Below are 10,326 nucleotides of genomic sequence, written 5' to 3'. Positions count from 1 at the left end.
AATTCTACTTTTTCTCTCCTGTATTCTTTTTCCCCTGTGATTACCACTTCTTTGCCCATATTTCTTCCCAAGCCCTCTACATAGACTCCCAAAGCCCTGCCTCGGAGGTAAATCCTTAGCTTCGATGAGTAGGCGGCAAGCCCCTCTTGCACACAACAAAGACTCTATTTTTTTTTTCTATCTTTTGGGCGACACGATAAAAAATAACCCTGTATTTATGCAAATTGCAAAGTAGCGTGTGATAATGAAAACAAAACAGCGCTGGCCCGCAGCCAAGACATGGCGCTGACAGGGGCTCCCGACCATTTGGCTCTTGATTCTTCGGGGAAAGCAGCTGTAGAGAAATGAGAATACTGAACACCCTCCTAACGCGCGCACACCCTCGTCCGCACGCATTCCGGCACCCGTCGCCTCGGAGCCAGCCCAACTTGGGGATCCAAAGGCGGTTCTGCTTCCGACCGCCGATGAGCAGGGCAGCGTCGTCCCCCACGAGCCTCCCTGGCCCCCTGCTCCTGATCCCCTTTCAGGAATTTACAAACATTTTCCCCAGATCAATATCCGTATTGATTATTCATTGTGAGTGAGTCGTGTGTCTTTGGTGATCCAGCTTGCAGAGGTAGCAGCCAAAGGCTGCTGCAGGGGAAAAAAAAAAAAATAAAATAACAGAAGGCGACAGGGACCCAGCTCTTGCTGGGTCTGCGGCTGTCGGCAACACCGAGAGGGAGAAGAAGAGAGAAGAGGACTTCAAAACGAAGGGTTGGGCCAGAGTGGAAGAGAAAGAGGGGCGCAACAGCAAGAGGAAGGAAGCCAGGGCCGGACGGTCTGGTCCTGGGGATCTCGATGGCTTGGAGGAAACCCCCATGTTGGGTCTGCTGTGACGCACAGATGGCAGTGGACTTCCTCGGCTCTGGGAGTGAAAAGTGACTCACAGTTTTGGTATCTCCTACGTAAGAGCTTTGGGGGGATTCCTTGGCTTGCTGACAGGCAAAGCAGAACTGCAGCAGCGGTGAGGTGCAGCGCACGGTGATGCCTTCCACCTGCCTCGCCGAGGAGGATGTGCCGTCCTTGGGTTTGGCTTGAACAGCTTGCTGCTCTCCGATGGCACGCAGAGGGAGAATAATTAAAAAGGCCAGCATCACTTACTAAGTGAGTAAACACAAAGCCGTTCCAAACGTGCTCTCCAGCTAATGAGAAGCTGTAATTTCTTATACTTCAAGGCAAAAATAAGACAGTGATGGGGGCTCAGTGGAGTGTGTGTGTGTGCGGTGGATCTGGGGGTGGGAGGTGGTGGTTGGTGATGGAGATAAATCGACTAATTGTTGGCAATGTTTAAAAAAGGGATTACTGGAAAAGACAGTGAAATGATGACAGGAAAACATCTTGGACCAGAGCCAAAAAAAAAAAAAAAAAAAAAAAAAAGAGGCAAATCAAGTCTGTAGCTTGGAGATGGGAGGCTCGGCAGGGATTGCCTGGAGTTCCCCAGCTGAACATGGAATATAGTGCAGACACACAAGAGGACGTGACCCAGGGCCACCAGAGTGTCCGGAGGAAGGAGCTACGGCATGCCAGGATACATGGTCATCTCATACATTGAGAAAAAAATATCCCAAACCAAAAAACAACACAATAAAAACCAACCTGTCCTCTCCTTCTAATTGGAGCCTTCTGCTTGCTCAAAATTGCTTCAGTTTATTAAAAGCAACCCCCTCAATATGCCTTCTGATGCTAGGAGCCGCTGATTCTGTTTGTTTCCAGGAAGCTGCCGCAAGGTTACAGAAATGTCCTGGAGGAAGGAGGTTGAGGAAATTCAGTTTTCCATTGGCTGGGCTTTTGGCAAAAATGCCAGGTGATCATCTTTTGCCATTTGGACTGCCATGTGGGAGCAATTTTGGGATTCCTCTTCTGTTGTCACCCAGCTGTGGCTTGGTGAGTTCAAAACCAACCATGAATAAGACTCTTTTAATATAGTGTTCAAACACACATGACAAAGTGGGGACCCCACGGAATAAAGTGAGCTGATTTTCCTTCTTTCTGGGTGTTTGGTTAATTGAGCTATATGGTTCTCTTTCCCATGAGTGGAGTTGGGTGTTTTTTTTTTTTTTTAAGGATTTCTGGAACTGGGAGTTCAAATAGATAAGATATCCTCCTTGTAAATGTTTTTTTGTTTGTTTGTTTTTATATCTTCATGTTGCTTCCTTATTTTGAACTCCCCAATGCATTCCAAGTTTCCCAAGCAGGAGAAATACATCCTGCAGAAGTGAGCCTTGGAAACCCAGAGGAGGTGGAATTAAGCCAGTTGTGGATGATTCGGGTACCTTATATCGCGTATCTTCATGGAGACCCGTGGCATCAGTGTGTGGGCGTGTGTGGGCATCATGTGGCGTGTATGCGGCTCTGTGTCTGCATGTCTCTCTGAGAGGGAGGGAAAGAGTGAAGTCAGAGAAGGCTGAATGTTTGGGTTTTTATGTAATTCATGCAGAGCATGTTCAGTGCTGCAAGGCAGACAGCCACCCATCCCTGGACTCTGCGGCTCTGGAGGGCCTGCATAGACCTGATCTGAATGTTAAATGCAGGAGACGAAATTAGCATACTAACCAAGGACATCAACCCCTCCTCGCAATCAGTAAATGGCTGTCTCCTCTCTCTAAAGCCGGCACAGCCATGCACGCCAGCCACTTAACTATGTCCTCTGCCAGGTCCTTTTTTGTGTTTGTTTTTTTGTTTTTGTTTTTTGATGAAAGACTGGAAATTCATTAATGAGGAGGGAAGGAAGGGCTTCAAGGGGCTGTAATGAAAACAAATGATCCTCTTTAAACCTCATGACGGCCAATGCTGGGGGGGTGGCAGGGCTGCTTTCTGTTCTGGGGCTGGAGAATAGGAAATTCCACAGACAACAGGCCACTTGACGGGAGCCAAAGAACGCACTGCTTGGAATACTTCTTCTATGTAGCACAGCCCAGCCATGACCAGTATGTCTGTGTTAATAAACCTAGAACAAGCTTTATTTTCCTAACTCTGAAAGAGAAGTGTGGTCTACCAGATGTCTTTCCATTCAGGCACAGGTGATCAAAGTTTCTTGCCCTTGTAAGGGTAGGAAGAGCATTCTAGAATCTTTTGGTAAATGGCCTTTTATTTTTGAACTAATATATATATATATTTTTCTTTTGGATTATGCATTGGGCCTTCTGTAAAGGCAGTAGTTGCTTTGGTTTTAATCTCTGTCATATGAGGAAGCACACAAAAGATTTGACTTTTACTTCTGTGGAGCCCCAGACTAAAGTAGATAGGATGCTAAGAGTTGACAATCAGACACTTCACCCCAAGTATTAGGAGGGTGAAAGTTTACTTCCTTCTTTATTTTAACCACTTGAACCTCAGAAACAAACGTCTTCTCTTCCACTGCACTTTCTTGGTTTGGTTTGATAGGAGGGGTTACATACGCTGAAATCTCCAGGGACCTGTGGACAACAGCCTGAGGAAGCAACATGGTGGACTGGGGTTTGGAGTGACCCGAGAGCACTAGCCACCTGCTGGGGGACGAAAGCCCTGCTGGTGTTACCTGACCTTCTGAGGTTCCCAGAGGTGGACGCTGGCATGCTTAACTATAAAACAGACCAATTTAAAAACCATCTAATGTTAAATAAAATACATTCGCAAAGATAGTCTTGGCCCACAGTGTAGCGGTTTGCAGTCTTTGCTTTAGTCCAAAATATCTAGCACAGGTACTTTTACTTTGTATTCATTAAAAAACGTAGATAATATCAATGACTGACAAAAATCATGGAAGAGTGTGTTTTGGAGTAGAAGGGAAGACTGATTTAAAACAATGAAGAGGCGGGGGATGGATTTCCATATAGACTGCCTTCCCGGTTAGTAGGATGGTGTAACGTCACCTTCCTCTAAGGTAGTGACCTCCAAAAAGATTTATTTCCCCAGGGTCAGAACTGGGAAGATTAAATGTCTATAAAGCAATGTGGTTTGCCTGTTTTTTTTTTTTTTTCATGCATCTCTCCAACAATTTTTAAAATGATTAGCAATTAGGGCTATTTTAACTTTCTTTTTTTTTTAAATTTAAAAAATACCTTCTTATGTATCCACAGAACTCTCCCTCTCAAGTGGGTAAGAAAAATTTTAAAAAAAGATAGAAATCCCCAGAAGAGAGAGATCCACCTGCAGTTTGGAAGAAAGTTATTCCATGGTGCCTGAAGTGACTTCAACAGAAAAAGACACTACGGCAGATGGCAAAGGGCAGCAAGAAGGCCCCTCTTCTCCCACGACGACATCTCACAACCGTACCAGGCTTTCCAATTTCCAAGGTGTTCTTCACACGTATCGTCCTGTTTAATTCTCACTATGGCCAGTGATACTGGTGAGACAGATAGGATTTGGCTGATTTTTACAGACGAGAGTACTCAGGCTCCAAGAGAGAACTTGCCTAAGGTTAAAAGCTAGAAAGAGACAGTCCTGGGTAAACCAGGTTTTAATCTGATTCCATTTAATTATTCCCCATACGTCTTCATAAAAGATGTCCTCTTTAGAACTCCTGACCCAGAGCTTCCTTGGCTCTCCCTCCTGCCCCCTCCCTTCCTCACTAGGAGGTTTTCATCAGGCAGCCTGTGTCATTTGTGCAATTTACAAATACTCCCTGAATCCTATCAGCAGTTAAGCACCGCTGCGGGGTTATGACTGGCAATTGGAAAAATCCCCTTCATTTGCACCTATCTTCTTCCTTCCTTTGAGAGTCAAGTTTACCAAAAAACTGCTCTGCATTTACTTCTTTTCCCAATTTATCTCTCTACCCAAGGCAACCCATTCCCACTCCCACCAGTGGCCCATGAAATGGCACCTTCCTTCCCTGCATCATTGAATTCTGGTGATGGCTCCCTCCTCTATGAAACTTCCCCTCTGTTGAATCTGGCACAATTGTCTTCATCCTTCATTTCTGGTAATTTCCCCGCATGCTTCATCTCAGATCTTTGTCCCCCCCCCCCAACCTCCATCCTTTAAATACTAATGTTCCTGGTCAGGGTTTCTGTAGCTTTCTGTTCTTTGCTTTTTGCAATGTAAACCATTGGCTAGAAATCAGCCATCAGCTTACCATCTCCAGCCCAAACCACTCTCCTGAACTCAACCACAGGTAGTGGGCGACCTGCTTTCTCCTCCTTGGGATGGGTCCATGGAACTTGAACTGTCTTCCTATTTCTTTCTTAGTTTATTTCCTCAGTGGCTTTCCCAATAGCTTGACTGCTGTCTTCCTCCTCAACATGCCCGTCCCTCAATTTAACTGGTCCGCAGAGAGTGCAAATGTGGTGATCTGTTGGCTTCTGTGAGGTCCTTCAGTGAAGGTCCTCCTTCCCACGAGGCCTGCAAGGCTCCTCTGGATCTGGGTCTTGCCTCTCCTCCTGCCTCTCTCTTGGGACTCTTCCAACTCTGGGCCCCATGTTGTGGGATGCCCTGAACTCCTTCATGCCTCTAAGGTTTTATATGTGGATCTTGCTTTCCAGAATGGTCAATTCTATTTGCCTCACTTGGCTAACCCTTTGGGACTGTTCCAGCAAGAAGCATACCATCCCCCTTTAAGCCTCCACTGAGTTATGTGCTGCCCCCGGCTCCCTACCCCAGGGTCCCTCTTCCATGGCTTTTATCCCACTTTTACAATAACTGAGTTTTCTAGTTGGATCACGAGATACTTAGAGGCAGACTGGTGCCTTTTATCCTTTGTTCCCAGCACTAAGCGCAGGTCCTGACGTAAATTGGATGCTTAATAAATTAACGTTACTATTTCTATTTTGAGTATCATAAATACTATTTTTTCAGCTGTAAGATCACAAGGTCTCCAAAACAATCAGGGTGAAGAAAATATGACAACCATTTCCCATAGAGAAAATGGGATTTCCTATGGTGCAGTTCTCACCTACAGCAGTTTTTTGACTTCTGTCCGGAGAGAGACAAGCACGAGGGTGGTCCCTAGGTGTCTGCTGATGCGGTAGAAACTTTAGAGTTAATTAGAAGCTCTGGCTAAAGCTGGACTTCCTTTGCGGAGTTCCCGGGAGGAAACACAAAATTAACAGTTCAAGGTTACTATTAGAAAAATGGCCTGTTTCCCTCAGGTTATGCCTCAGGGAGCTCGTGCCTCTCTCTGCCAAGTCTAACATGTTTCCACTTTCCTTTAGACAGGGTACATTTGCTACCTTAAGATGGGTCATAGTCACAATGGTGGAGGCTCTTGAGGTCAGGGGTCGCTTCTCTGTGTATCTTCCAGCAGCAGGGGATTCTGGGGTCTCACTTAGTACCCGGTAAATTGAACACTGAGAAAAATCTGCTCGGCATCGCACAAGGAACAGGTGTGGTTTTGTAAGTTCTCATCTTCCATAAAGCAGAAAAATAAAGCCGAAAGTGGCATACGATCAGTCATCCAGACCTCCCTGGCAATCCCCCCAAAAGTCTCGAGACCTTATTAGGAATTCCTAACTTTGGAAATATGATCATTTGCTGTAGTTATAGTCTACAGAGTCACCACAGACATTGAATTAGTGAATACTGAGCCACTGTTCCTAGGAGAACCAGAGGGTTAGTTCCTGTGAACTCCTGACACTTTCAAGTGATCAATACATAGCCTTGAGTGTTTCTGGTTAAGAACACCTTATTAAATATATATTGTTACCTCATTAACATTGAGCTCATAGTCAACAGCACTCTAATGCATGCCTGAATGAAGCTCTTGAAGCATGTGTTTTCTTTGTGAGGTGTATCTCAGCTTTCTTGCCCTTGGGGACACTAGAGAGCCTTATGCTTTGGGGTGCATTTTAAACAGTGACATCAACAATACAAAGCACACGATGTGAAAAAACGTGGCCCTGTGGAAAGAACACTTGTTTACAGAATGAGAAATGAAACAAGAAGGCAGAGCAAGGCCTTATTCGACCTCAGCTGGGAATTGGGTGACTCAAACTTTTTACTTCTCTGCACATGTCCATGAATAACCACGAGTGTGGCGAGCACTGATTTGAAGTCACAGCTTAACTTCAGGGAGTAGGCAAATTCACCAACATAGAATCTGTGAATCCTGAGCATTGACTGTACCACCAGAAATATATTGATTAAACAGTAGAGCTTTTGCTTATTTCCAAATAGAATACAATGACCTTGCTCAGAGGCCAATTCTGACTTTGAAGCCTATTCTTTAATTTGTAAAGAACTTCTACTTTCTGGTGAGGGATCATCTTCACTTCCTTAGAAGTCTTTATGTAACTGGCGCTCAATAGAAGTTGTCTGATGTTGGGGGTGGGGTGGTGCATTTTTTTTCCTTCAAAACTGGTTTGTGGTGATGAGATGCAAAGGCTGGGAGATCAATTGGACCTCATTGGAAACTGCGAGAAGCCTCCCAGCATCTATGATTCAAAGGTGGACTCAGCAAAATTATAGACGACTTGTGTTAAGCACTTGCTGGACACAGAGGAGATACTTGATTGTCTTACAAAGTTATTCTTTTGAGCTAAATCTTTCTTTGAGTCACATCTTCACTTATATTTCATGTTGCAAGTAGCTGCTCAGAAATTCATTTGTGCTGTTTTCTTATTGATTCCCATCGTGTTGTGAAGAATGGATGCAGAACTAAAGCGTGACACTACCCTTTCGTACAAACCAAAGGCGCTCTTCACGTGGGTCTCAGGAGTCAGGAAAGCGGGTAGGTTGGGAATGTAGAGTGGACAGAGGGGCAGCAATGACAGGATTCAGACACTGAGGGTTCTAGAAAGAGGCTCGGAAATTTAATGTGTCTCCATAGAAGTGTAATCAGTTTAGTTCCAGCGGGACTGAAATCTCTACTCTGTTGTTTATTAAGGCCACAACCCCAACAAAGTCAGGCAACCTCTACAAAAACTGTTCCCTTTTCTGTGAAATGAACCATGGTATCAACTTCTTGGAAAGACTGTGAGGATTAAATGAGATAATGATGTCAAATGCTTACATAATATATGTTTAAACTCCAGGAGAATATTCTATGAAAATGGCAGTTGGTAATTATTAGAATTTTCCAGATTCCTACCTAGCCATCTGACTTCAGAGTCATGCATATTTAGGAAAACTGGAAGTGAAGAGACCTGCTCCAGGTCAACTTCCTTATTTTATAGAGGAAAAATTGGCTGTGCAGGATTTGGCCTTTACAGCATCACAGAGCCAGTCAGGGCAGGATCCAGAGGACAGCCAAAGTCCTGAGCATCTAGATTTTTCTTCCAGATCCTTCCCCAACTATTAACTGTCTGCCACCTCCAGCCCTACCCTAGTAGCATGGCAACTGTCACTCTGTGGGTCACCATCAACTATGGCAAAAAGTCTCTGTGCTAAGAGTGTCAGCCGATTAGAACCTGACACAGAGTAGGACCCACTCTGAGTGTGACTTCTTCATATTTCCTGGCTCTACATATACGTAGCCACGAGCCAATACTTTTCACAGCATATGAAAGCCAGAAGGATCACAAAGGCCACAGAAGGAATGCTCTTTTTTTAAAAAAGGGATCAATTATTTTTGCAGTTCTCTGTGGCAGTTTGTAAGATGCTTCCCTGGAAAAGCCACTGGATATATAAGCTCCAAAGCTTATAAGTGATCATGCCATATTGGGACAAGAGACCATGCTGTACAAAGTGGATGAAGCTGGTGATTTTCCACCAAGCCTGTCTCACTGAGTGGAGTACGGGCTTAAAGTGGGCTGTCCCAAGACGCCAGGGATGTTTTCATCAGGTTGGAGGTTTATGTGTGTGGGAGGGAGGGACAGGACAGTCCTGGAAGGGCCCTTGTAAGAAGTGGGCAGTGCCATGGGGAGATGGACCATGGAACATTCAGGCAGGAAATTCTATCTAGAAGGACAGCGGCCCTAGCAAGACCACTCATGTGCAGAATGAGTCTTGCCAGCAAAGCAGAGGTCAGAGTCTGGGGTGTGGGTCAAATGAGAGAGCCAAATGCTCTGAAGGGGTATAGAAGCAACAGGGTTAGAGCCAATGTCACAGCTCAGACTGGGCCCACCTCTGTTCAGGTGAGTTGGTATCAAGACCTGGAAGTGATCAGGTAGGCCTGGAGGGCTTGGTGGACCCTCACCTATTCCATCACACAAGAGAATCAATATCTGCTACAAATAGCTCATGCTTGAGCAAACCATAGTACGTCTCAGTGGGTACTGCATGGTCTGGGAGGTATCAGGCAGGTCCTCCTGATTGTCTGTGGCTGTGCCCTACTCCTTCTCAATTCCTCACCCATTCTTGTCCTCTTTCTATTTAGACCCAACTGAACCGATGACCTATGAATACTGAGAGAAGATGTAACTTGATCAGAATATCTGCCTTGTGAAAGATCTGTCACTGTATTTAATCTGCCAAGGTAATAGGTTTAAGTCAAACACCCCTGACATAGCCAATCCACTAAGCTATTATATTTGCATTTTATATTGAACATGCCTGTGATATTCTCTTGGGTAGATGGAGCTGACATACCTGTATGATAGTAAAGGCTAAATTGTGAATAGCTTTCATCAGGGTTTTGCTTCAGTGATTTCAGCATCTTATGTGCACAGAAAAACATCCCAACAAACACACACCAGCGTCCAATGTAATGCCTGTTTAGTGGCTTAATTTGGATTTACACAATCTCTCATTCAGAATGCAATGATTCAACAATGACCTCACTTATCTGGAATTGGTAATAAAGAGGATGATAATAATAGTAAAAGCCCTCCAAGAATCCAGAAACGTTGTTACTGAAGTGACATCATGGAATTTCAGAGACTACAGAGACTACCTCCAACTTTCATTACCTGTTGGATACAGGCTCCTTTTAAGCACTGGGTTTGACTGGTTGGTAGGTGGCCAGAAGCTCTGCATAGGTAATTGTGCTGCAGAAGTCTACCCTCTCTTGAAAGAAAGGGTTACTAGGGCAGGATTCGGGCTCTTCCATCTTTGTTAGTGTGGGACACTCATGACAGCTACCCACAGTGTGTCGGCCCCTGTGGGGAAAGGGAGGTGGCAGCATTTTTCCAGTGTAAGGGGGGTGCTCCAGGAGCTGAAGTCCTCCTTGGTTCCTGGAGACTTCCCCTTCTTCTTTTGAGAGTCTAGGAAAATATCTGAATTGAGAAGTGGAGGGCAAGTGCTGAGGGAACCCAAAGAATTCTGGGAAACGTTGCCGGTCATACCAACTGAGCTGAAAATCTAATAGCAGTGTCCTTGGGGATTCCCACACCCCTGGGCATGGCTGGGGAACTGCGGAATATTTTTGAGCGGCAGATGAAGGAATGTTCTAGACAAGTATTCATTCTGAGAAGAGGGTTGGACACATAG

At 45.0% G+C, this 10,326-nt stretch overlaps 1 long non-coding RNA gene across 1 annotated transcript; it reads left to right on the top strand.

The window, feature by feature from the left end:
• Positions 1–257: 257 nt before the first annotated feature.
• LOC131423833 (uncharacterized) lies at positions 258–8,756 on the top strand. Its single transcript, XR_009225907.1, has 3 exons — positions 258–1,146; positions 1,756–1,926; positions 4,101–8,756. It is a non-coding gene; the product is annotated as an uncharacterized LOC131423833 (long non-coding RNA).
• The last annotated feature ends 1,570 nt before the right edge of the window (positions 8,757–10,326 follow it).

Source organism: Marmota monax, unplaced genomic scaffold (assembly GCF_021218885.2).
Source record: "Marmota monax isolate L192 unplaced genomic scaffold, Marmota_monax_Labrador192_F-V1.1 WCK01_AAM20220418_F8-fsc00024, whole genome shotgun sequence".
NCBI classification, from domain to species: Eukaryota; Metazoa; Chordata; class Mammalia; order Rodentia; family Sciuridae; genus Marmota; species Marmota monax.
This window is presented reverse-complemented; position numbering and strand designations above follow the sequence as displayed.